Raw genomic sequence first — 11611 nt, 5'->3', positions numbered from 1 at the left:
GATCTTGAGATTCATTTTGCAGAATTTTCAAGATGATTTAATTCGTATTTCAGTTTTTTTTTTTTTTTTTTTTTGACAAAGAGAATGTACTTGAATATATTCAAATTAAAATCAAGTATTGTTTAAATTGAGAGTATTTTTCTCCAAATTTTTTTCAAATTTGAAAGCAACATGGTCTTTTTTTTTTACACAGGTGATTGACAAGTCAACAGTCCCAACAAACCTTGCTTTGTTCCATTGTATTAAAAATTGTGCTTAGTTGTTTCATTTTTTTGTTTACTTTATTAGCAAATTTCGTTTTTTTTTTTTTTTTTTTTTTTTTTTTATTAATTTGGAATTCAGAACCACCTCTTATGAAAGAGAATCAAATATTTTTAAATAATTATTTTAGAACAATCAGTCTTGTGAAAACTCGAGGGCTCGAGGTGCTTAGTGGCGTATCTTCTTTAAGATGGTCAATAAAGAGGTATATATATATATATATATATATATATATATATATATATATATATATAATAAATATGATTCACAGGACTGAAGGCTTATATAAAAATTTAAAAATTCATAAGAAAAATTCATAAGACCCAAAGCATATAAAACGCTTTACTTCACTTGGAACCTTTATCTTAGATGTCTGTAATTAACGGTTTAAAATTAGCTGTTGGACCGCAGTTAGAAAGGATATCCTGTATATAGAAACCATGTTTGCTTTAAATAACATATAATTATTGAATTAATAATGCAGATATTTTAAAAGGTCATAAAAAACTTTTGCATCTTTTTCTTCTTTTATGAAATTATGATAAAGTTAGTTTATAATTAATAATTAAAATTCTAATTAACCATTCAAAAAAGGGGGCCCCAGGTGCACATTTACGACATCCAAGGTATACACGTACCAAATTTGGTAGCGGTATGTCAAACGGTCTGGCCTGTAGAGCGCCAACACACACACAAACACGCACACACACACATTGAGCTTTATTATAAGTATAGATAGAGATAAAAGTAAACGAAATACAAATGCATGGTAGCAGTGTGTCTTAAAAATGACATTATATATATGTATATAATTTTTGTCGATAATAAAACATATGTTCTGTATTAATGAGGAAAAAATAAATGTGATGCAGTTATCGATCTACGCAGTTATATCTATGCAGTTTGCAAGATGGGTAAAAAAAATGGTGAAGTTACGATATCATCAAATTTATCAGATAGATGATTCATACATTTACATTTTTAATAGCGCTATGATATAATGTGGTTGATTCTCATTTACCAAGGAAAAGGACATGTTAAGATACATGTTTAATGTCTAACAGTTTCATGGTATCATGGATATAAAGTTATAGCTAAATGATTTAACTGAAATTAAAATACAATCAATATCCTCGAACCAAATGGTTTCCAAAAGCGATTAGTACAAAATAAAGATCAAACTTGTAAATAATAAACTTGTTAGTTCACTCGAAATATTGGTTGAATTTAATTTTAATTTAATTTCTACATATAACTCAATGGCCATGATTCCATCAAGAAAATATTTCTAAACATGAAATTGTTAATATATATTGAGACTGTGTTTGAACTGTGAACCTCTTGTTTCTGTTCTATAAATTGTTTATACGAACATTCCTTATGCAGTCTAGGCAAATGACTTCATCATGCTTTTAAAAACGTAATTATCTGGTAATGTATCCATTTAATTGCACTTTGTCTTTGGTGATAATGAGATTTCAGTTTCTAATTCCGTATAGAATTTTCCTCTGATTTCAAGAAAGGAAGAAAAATCAAGTGATTAAATATTTGATAAATAATGGAAATTTTAAAATTTAATTGCAAAAATGTATTAAATTAAGTTGAGAAAAGTGAAAATGTAGAGAATTAAGATGGGTTTTTTGGGAATAAAAGAGTAATCGTGAATGAGATAAATATAGATGCATAATCCACGATTTTTTTAATAACAAATAATTTTGCTATTGTTATTTTTAAATATTTGTTCAAAATATCTGTTATTTCAATCATATTAATTAAAAATTGTTAATTAATATTGAATATAAAATGTATTAATTATAATTAATACTTAATTTACTAATTTAAGTAACGTGTGATTGAATTAATTTATTAAATATATATGTCATTTCTTTAAATTGTTTATTTAAGTTCTATATTCTACCAATAGATGGCGCCAGCAGTAAACGGAATATTTGGAAAGTCAAGTCACAAGCAATTAAAAAGGATTTGTATAGAATAGTGCACCATCAAATGCGAATATTGGAAAGTCAAGGTTACTCTCATGAAGTGGAGCAGCGACTTCAGACTTTCCAGTGAAGTCACCGCTACGATAAATTTCAGTGATATGCAATTCCATGATACGATAATTCCAAGAATAACCTGTCCGTTCACTTTTGAACCCATTCCCAGATTTCTCCTTTTCTGTTTTGTTCGGGAGCTTCCATTGGGCCGATCGTATCGATTGTTACTTTCCAGTGAAGTCACCGCTCCGGTAAATTTCAGTGATATCTTATCGATTGTTACTTTCTATCGTGATCCAAGACCTGTAATTGAAATATCACCAGTAAGATCGTATCACACACACACACACAAAATCAAAACTTTCTTAAGCATCGTTTATTCCTTACATTTGCTATTTGCTAGATAGGCTGCGAAGTTATTATTTCTTAGATTTACAGAATATAATTTTTTAAAGTAAAATTCACTCCGTTTTATACATCCTTCTGAGAAGCAGGATATTGTTTTCAGTTATCCTTGACAATTTTCATTGGAGTATAATTAGGAACAAACGTTGCAATTAGAACATTTTATTATGTACATTGGAAGCGATATTAAATCTTGGAGCACGGTAATGTCTTATCCGGCCTATAATGCTTATTATCTTAATTCATATTGGCAACTGATATTTTTAACGAACATGTATGTAGAAGTAGGTGACAGTCTCCACAAGATGGCGCCGGCGGCGCCAATGAGAACCCTAACGCTAGATGGAATGAGACTAGAGCGTGCGGGTGCTGGACTGTTCGGAGGAAAATGGCTGTAGACCGTGGCAGCATGATGAGGTGTCCAAGCTGTAATATGCACCGAAAGTTGTAAATATGTATAATAGAAACTATATTTAACTCTAGACACCGTTCCATAGCGAGTTTTTTCAAAGTATGGACACCTTCACTCCCACATGTATGTGGTGCCAGATGGACGTCCTGATTAGAGAGTTGTTCATGTTCCCTAGCTTCACTGATGGACTCTACCAGAATTAGAGAGTTGGAGTCAAGCTTGATATAAAACGACGAGCGACGAAGATCAGATGGCTCTTAGAAAAAACTTTAATGAATATGAAGAATTGTAACTTAATGACGATGACGAACAGTATTTTTTATTTACCAACCTTTTTACTTTATAGTTATTTTCATTTGATATCCTAACTCCAAATCTGTAAAGTCTTTTATATCAATTAAATATTTATAATTCAATAACCGTAATTATAGCCGCTGGTCATCCCCTACATGTAGAGGGTGCTCAAGAAATAACAGGTGTTCGGAGCCCTGTAGCGTGTTATGTACTAGACGAAATATAAGAAAATGTGGCTACCATACACATTAAAGTATGCGGTTTCGATTTATCAAGAAAAAAAAAATAGTACCAAAAAGCGCCGATAGGGGAAATCTTGGCGCTGCAAGCGCATAATGTGTGGAAAAAGAATACATAACTGCCAATGGAAACAGTAAATAGCAACACACCAAACACCAATGAAAAACGTTTATTATAGCAACTTACAAACTTGACTCAAAGTGACCACCAACTTGAAGCTCCAATAATGTATGCGGTGCACGAGGTTTTCGACGATGGCTCGCATCATATCGGCATTTATTCGTCTGGCATGTAACATTTCATCTTTTAAAGCAGGAATGTCAGGAACATGTCCTTGATACACAACGCCTTTCAAGTGAACCAGAAAGCCCCACAACCAGAAATTGCCAAGATTCAGATCAGTGTCATCAGTTAAAGGGTGTTATCTTAACGGATCTTACACGGATAAAATTTCAGGATCTTACGCAATATCTTCTGCACCGTGGAGAATGGGATATCTGTTTGTCGTAACATTGAACGTGCACTGCTTGTACCCTACTTATTAGCTATCGCCTGATCCATAACGGAAGTTGCAACTTCTTCTACTTGTCCCTGCTTGATACCTTTACGTCCTCGGTCTTGAATTCTCGAAGACAAAGAATTCCTGTTGTTTCAAATTTTTCAACTATTCTTCCTAAGTTAGTTATGGTCATCTGTCCTCTACATAACTGTTTTAACCGCCGGATTCACGAACAGCAGCACTGGCATTTTCATCTCGCTGATAAAACAGCTTGACTAATAAGGCGCGTCCACGTAATGACAACGCGGAAATGACTTAAATTCCCGCAACTCTTCCTTTTATCTTCATGTCACAAAGTACCCGTATAAGCAAATTATATAATAACGTTTTCGATAGCAGCGTCAAAATTTCCCCTATCGGCGATTTTTGGTACTAATTTTTTTTTTTTTTTGATAAATCGAATTCGCATAATTTAATGTGTATGGTGGCCATATTTTGTTATTTTTCGTCGAGTACATAACACGCTACAGGGTTCCCAACACCTCCTGCTATTTCTTGATTACCCTATATATCAATTTATAAGTATTAAAGTTAGTTATAATTAACAATTTGTTTAGTGAAAAATATGGAAGAAAAACTATGATGGTACAAGTGAACTCTGTAGATGATGATATCGTTTCTTTTCAATAAGAAATACAGGCTGCGGAAATGGTGAAAATAACTTATATTGAATCGTATATGACTCATTGTTCAACAAATAAGTATATATAATTTACTATGGTGAAGGTACTAGAATGGAAGTAGTCTGGGACCTTGGAACGAACACAATTCGTTCCCAAATTTTACTCGTAATGCGAAACCAGTCATAAACTGAAATAAATTTTTTTCCGCGTAAGAATCCATGTTAAGTAGAACAATGTGTTTCAATTAAAAAAAAGACACCTAACACAAATTTCTAATAATTTAATTTATTGTTTATAAGTAAGCTTTTTATTGAGAAAACTGTTTAAAAATATTTGTCTGTAACTATGCTCCAAAATTTGGCGGAAATAATGCACAGCATTATCGTTAAATTAATTTCTAAAGAGCATAGCCTTATCAAGGTGATGCTTCTCGTGCTTTCAGTATCTCCCTTATTTCACTGGAAGGTTGTTGCTCTATTGTATCTATTATATCTTCCTCTCCTGACCACACTTAGTCCGCAGCTTTTTGCTATGACACAGAATGCAGCGCTGCAAGTTCGGTAGCTCTGTCCATATTCTTTCATGAGTTCATCCATGTCGTTGCTACCTACCTCTTAATCTTGACCAGAAATAAAATCTCGTCGATTAATCAGAATATAATAAAGTTTCAATCAGACAAAAATTGATTTGATTAGCATTTAGTCATGAAACTAAACATCAGCATTCAGTCATTATTATTTGGGGATGGACATCAAAACTTTGATTAAGGGATAACATTGAAAGAACCCCTACTTTTTAAGTTCGCACGTCATTTGAAACAGATTTCCTACGCATCTTGCAGATATATGTGGTTGATTTTTTCTATGGAGTCACATTGTGAAACCATGAGTTACTGATTCTAAATTCAATACTATTATCTTTCAAATATCAACCAAATTACGAAGAATCCATTTAACAATATTCAATTAGTTCACATTCTCATCAAAGACGTGTAAATCCAATACAATAAACTATCTCTAATCCATCAAATATTAGATCGGACATCAATGGATAATTGAATATCACTGAATTAGACAATGATTTGTAACGAATCTGTTCCCAGTGCAATTAGTTCCATCTTAACAAAGTCAGTTTTATGGATAGCTCTACTGGTTGCTAAACGGATGCAGAAACAATGGCCCCATCGGGCTTGACGACAAAATGGAACATTCTACAATCTCCAGGAATTTTGGAGATAGAATCAATAGGAGATGAATTATGCCGATCTTTTGAGAACCTTCTGTATCCTCTCTTGGAAGCTACAAGAGGCTGGCAGACCAAGCTGAAGTCTCATATAGTTAGTTAATTGGATCAGACCAATGAAATGCAGTTGTTAAGTAAATCAGAAGCGATCAGGCGATTGAACCGTATGCCGTTTTAAAGTCGAGCATTGAAGCAGCATCGAGTCATGAGCTGAGCAGCCAGTCGTGTAGTAATGAGTCGATAGTTGAGTACAGCTAAAACGAGGAGATAGTAGTGAATAGTAGATGTTTGTAGGAACTATTGCGAATCGTTGTGTGGTCTTTCTTCCTGCTGAGTTCTGTCTTATCATTTTGTGTGCCGTTGTGGTTGTTTACTACCGATTAACTACTGTGTGCTGTTCATTTCGCGTCTATGTGTTATTGTCTATGTATTCGTGTTAATAAACGCCGTTATTGAACATGTTGACTGCTACCCAGGCAACCACTACGCCGAAACCGTCGAGTTAACAGAATTTTGTATGGATTTTCTGTAACAATATATTTTTCTGTGTGTGGGAAACGAGCCAACAATATGTCAGTATTTTTCTCTCCATGTTAGTATGTCAAGCAGGATAATATTGAACAGACAAATTACGCACTTATAGGGTGAAAGTTTCGAGTTTTAACAGGAGAGAATGACTTTTCACCAAATATCTTACAATAAGTGCGTCGGACAACAGAGTCTTCTGTTGAGCGTTATAATTTAATTAATTTTTTTTATTGGCTGCCTATAATATTTTTATTACTATGCAGGATGTCCCTCCTCTCTTATCGTAGCCCAATAGTTAATTTCTAAACCATAAGAGATAGACACACAATTCCAGTTGAAAAAATGCTTTGAATTGAGGGAAGAATTACATTTTACTATCAACTTGCTCGCCTAGATTATTGACTTTTTAGGCTGTTAAATGCTTAATATGGAATACTTTATTTTTTTAAAATTGTTTTATGATACGATTGAAAAAAAATGAATTCAATCGAATCAGCTCACTGCAAATTAAAATGCATACATATTTTGAAATAAAAGAAAAAAATTAAGATTTTAAAAGCATACGATTTAATGTTTTGATGGACGAGTCTGACTTCCGTCAAACTTTAAAAATATTGGACAGAATGTGTATCAAATTGAATTACATAAAAATTATTAAAATTAAGGGAAAAATTGTACGGATATGAAACTGATATCATAAAAAGGCAATTTTTGAGTCTTATGATAATTTAAAACCATTTTTCTAGGATAATTAATTGTTTTGAAAGATATCAACATAAATTACCATGGGCAAGTCATAGCGATTACCCAATTAGCGACAGTTAAACATATCTTTTCCCAAGATTAAATTTTCTATTTGAAGCATATTGTATAATTTCCTTTCTCCGACTGAATGAACTTTTTGGATACAAGGAAAATTCTCTTCAGAATATTTCTCACATCTTGCAGTTATATTAATTGGCTAAGCAAAAACCGCAATTTAATACAGCAGTAAAAATGGTCAATGAAAGTTTGAAAATCGCAAGATAGTTTGTTTACATTTGACTGTTATTCGATAATAAGAACAATTTCTCTGCCACGCGTTTATAAGTTGTTTGAGTCGATGAATGTATTTCAGAAAAAGATACGATTTCTAATTTTAAATACGGTCCCCGGTAATGTCAATCAAATTTAATAAAATATTTTCAAACAATCTGAAATTTATGACAAAAAAAAAAAAAAAAAAATCCTATGTTTTACGACTAAAATTGAGCGAGTTACAGTTGTTTACAATAAATGGTTGTATAAAATTTATTTTAAGGAGCAAATTGAAAAAGTAATACAGGACGATATAGAGTTTCATTTGCAAACGATCCCGTAAGATATCTATCGAAACTTGTATAATTTATTTCCTCCGACTGAATGGACGTTTAGGATATAAAGAAAATAATCACCAGGACATCCACAAATGTAGATGCCACGAATGTCTAAAATAATGATTTTTAACGTTTCTTTACAACTAGCCCAATTTTAGCAAAAAAAATAAAGTTTTTTTTTTTTTTTAAATGTTTCTTTGTTAAGAATATTTTACTTAATATAATTAACAGAATCGACGAACTCAACAAACAAGCGGATGTGGCTTGTCCACAATATTCTTGCATACTCTGTAATAAACTAGTCAAGCCAGAGAACGCTTTACATGGCATTTACGTACAATAATTACGAAATATTAACATTTGCGTGAATTTAACAGTTTTACTGAATCTATCGCGCTATTCTTGGCGATTAAACCCTGACATGTATTAATAATATCCACAAATCGGATTTGTGTTTTAGACTCATTTTTCTCAACCGATTAAAACAAATTTTACACATAACTGAACTTGTAATCACAAATTAACAACAAAAAAAAATCATTGCTTTTTTGAATTACCGCGTTTACATATTTATCAAAGTACAGATGGACAGACAGTCAACCCGTAGTTGGATTTGGCTTAACATTTGACAGACTTTTACATTCTAGATATTAAATCCATGTACTGAATTTCATCTCTCTAGCTTTCTTCATTTTATAGTTATCGTGATAACTTATATTCGAACAGCCAAATTTGCTCTGAACAGATTTCATTCAAAATTTGATAGAAATCTGCAAATTTGGCGTGAAGACAGTATACCAAATTTCACCCATCTAGCATGTCACAATCTCTAGTTCGAATTTTTTTGACGATTACTATACTTTCTCTATACTACGTATACGAGAAAGTAAAAATGAGAGTTCCTTTTTTAAAAATATATTTATTGACTCAAATAACATAAATTATTTATTCAAAGCATTTTTCCAACTTGAGCAATGCTTATCAACTAATGTATATCAACTAATGCATATCAACTAACATAACTATATATTGATTTATGTCAGATTACAAGTCAATATATAGTTATTTTATAAGCCAACTTCAATTTTGTGATGTGAAAATTAACTCCTTTCAAAAACAAAATTCTAGATGAATTATGATATGATTTAAAATATTAATTGTTTCACCAAGATAATAAACTTACCTATTCCCACTAATGTTCAAAAAACAAATATCATTGTAATAAAGCTTTCTGTGCCAAAATTGAAATCATATGAAACATTTTAAGAAACAGTAACTTTAAAATGCACATCTTTTTATCACTACAATTCACTAAATCAAGATGATTTGCAAGCAATCTAAAATAGTAATAGGCATATTACAGTTTGTGGGCCATATGCAGATCACTATTTAGTTTATAAGAACAAAACAATTCAAATTATGAGGAACTTTTACAGATGAGTCATATATAGCTTAGTCAATGAATTAGTATTTAAGAATTTTTATATTACTTTCTTTAATCCCTATTGAATTTTAAAATTGAAAGATTCTGCTGCCAAAAATTATTTTTTAATTTTTGGCCTACTCTTAAGAAAAGCCATCAAATAGTTAGAATACAAGATATGACTTGAGCTGTGACCGCTCATTTTAAAACTTAATTCCTTATGTGTAAACCAATTTTTGAAAAATAAGATTTATTTTTCAAATAACAGTACATTTTTGCTCCCTTAAGATTAATAAGTAATTGCATAACCATAATGAAGTACAATCATTAATTAGCAGACAAGGGGAGAAGTAAGCAAATGCCCCCAAGGAAGATCAGACTAGATTCTGAGCAGAAACAATGATAATTGAACTGGCATTTTCATCAAATCATAATTTTAAGGCTGCCATTTATAAAACTAGTGTGAAAAATGCATACTTCTACAAGTATTATGATTCTGTGATATTTTACTGAATCTTTTTTTCTATATAAGAAAATATTAATCAGTTCCCAGTAAAAAATCCAACAGGTATCTCATTCAATATCTTTTCATTCAGTACCACTTCTGTCAGAAATAATTAGCTGTCATCTCCAGAGCAGAGAAATATATAAAAAAGTCCAGCCATTATCAGTTACTCTTACTTACAAACCTAGAATCTGAAAGAAAATCTTTATGAAGATATTTGATCAATATTTTTTCTCAATAATCTAGCTTGTGGTAACAATGGAAGTAGGCAACCAGTGATGTGTACCAAGGGGTTATAAGTTTAGGAGTTAAACAGTTCTTATGTGCAAGATTAAATAAAATAAGCCTTTCACACCCACCAAAGGAAGAGGTTCGTTATACATATAATATTTAAAATAATAAGGAAAACCAATGAAGCAGCCCCCATTACTGGATCAATTTTTATTTCATATGATTCCTAGATGCATTATCAACGATCGCTTACCCTCCATTTTTGAGAAAATCCGGGGGGGGGGGAACACTGCTTCTCTATGCATTCTGAATGGGATAAAACCATACCCTTTGCAACAACTACTGTGCCCATTTAACACGACTGCCACATGACACGCCAGTCCATTACAGATAATATGTAATTGGACAAACCATCTATGTTATTAGATGAACCCTTCTCTACTACAGTCAAGAGATAGCAAAGAAGGGGTCATCTAACTAGATAGAGGACACGAATATTGGGTGTGAGTCGTGGCAGCGAAAGTGCTAAAACATTCGATTTCACAAAGAAGTCATGATCCCTATATATGCCATCAAAGATCTCTATTCTTTCCTCTTCACTGATATATCGCTTTGGTTCGAGAGATATAAATAAAACTTTTTTGAAGAGCCTGACAAATGAACTAATTTCAAAAATTTTCATTACCGATGTTCTATTTTTTGCCATTTTGAAAAAATAACTGATCACTCAATACTCATTTATCCTTATAGTGCAAACATAATTTAAAATATATTTTTGATTACTTGTATTTATAGTGCTTGTAATTATATTTTTATTGCGATAAGCAGAATTAATCAAAGTTCAATTAATAAATGCAAGCAGATTTCAGTAACCATGTTACTGGCATAGATCTAAGAATGCAATTTTCAGAGCAATTTTCATGAAATACATCAATACAAATGAAAATACTTCTTTAAATTATGATTTCATAATAATGTTAGAGCATTCTCACAGGTTAGCTTGTACTTGCAAAGTGGCAAAATTAAATGGTGATGAAAATTGCCAAAATCGGTTTAATTATTGAGATGGGGTACTCTGCACTATATTTGTAATATCTCAAGAAAATGGAGGTGGACGAGGCAGATGATCATTGAAGATATATGTAGGAGTCATCAATTTTCATATGAAATAAAAATTGACAAAATCGGTACACAGGTGGCAAGTGAATAGCTAGTCGTAGAAGGTGACTAGTCATTTATTTACAAGTGATTATCAATTTTGCTTATAAGAGTGACAGTGTTTACAGTAGCCAAAAAATGGACAGGTCTTTGAAAACATGTTGTATTTTTAAATCATTAAATATAAAACATATTTCAATGAGCAGACTTATATAGTGATAGCTTTATTCACATTAATATCTTTGCATAGTTCTTGAAAAATTACTGACTTTTTTTGTCACATACAATTTACTTCGATGTAACAAGTCACTGAATTTTAATTATTACTTAATTACTTTTATTTTGAGAAGAAAAAATTGTCCTTTCAACAAATGCATT

The sequence above is a fragment of the Argiope bruennichi genome, chromosome 11 (genome assembly GCF_947563725.1).
Source record: "Argiope bruennichi chromosome 11, qqArgBrue1.1, whole genome shotgun sequence".
NCBI lineage: Eukaryota > Metazoa > Arthropoda > Arachnida > Araneae > Araneidae > Argiope > Argiope bruennichi.
This window is presented reverse-complemented; position numbering follows the sequence as displayed.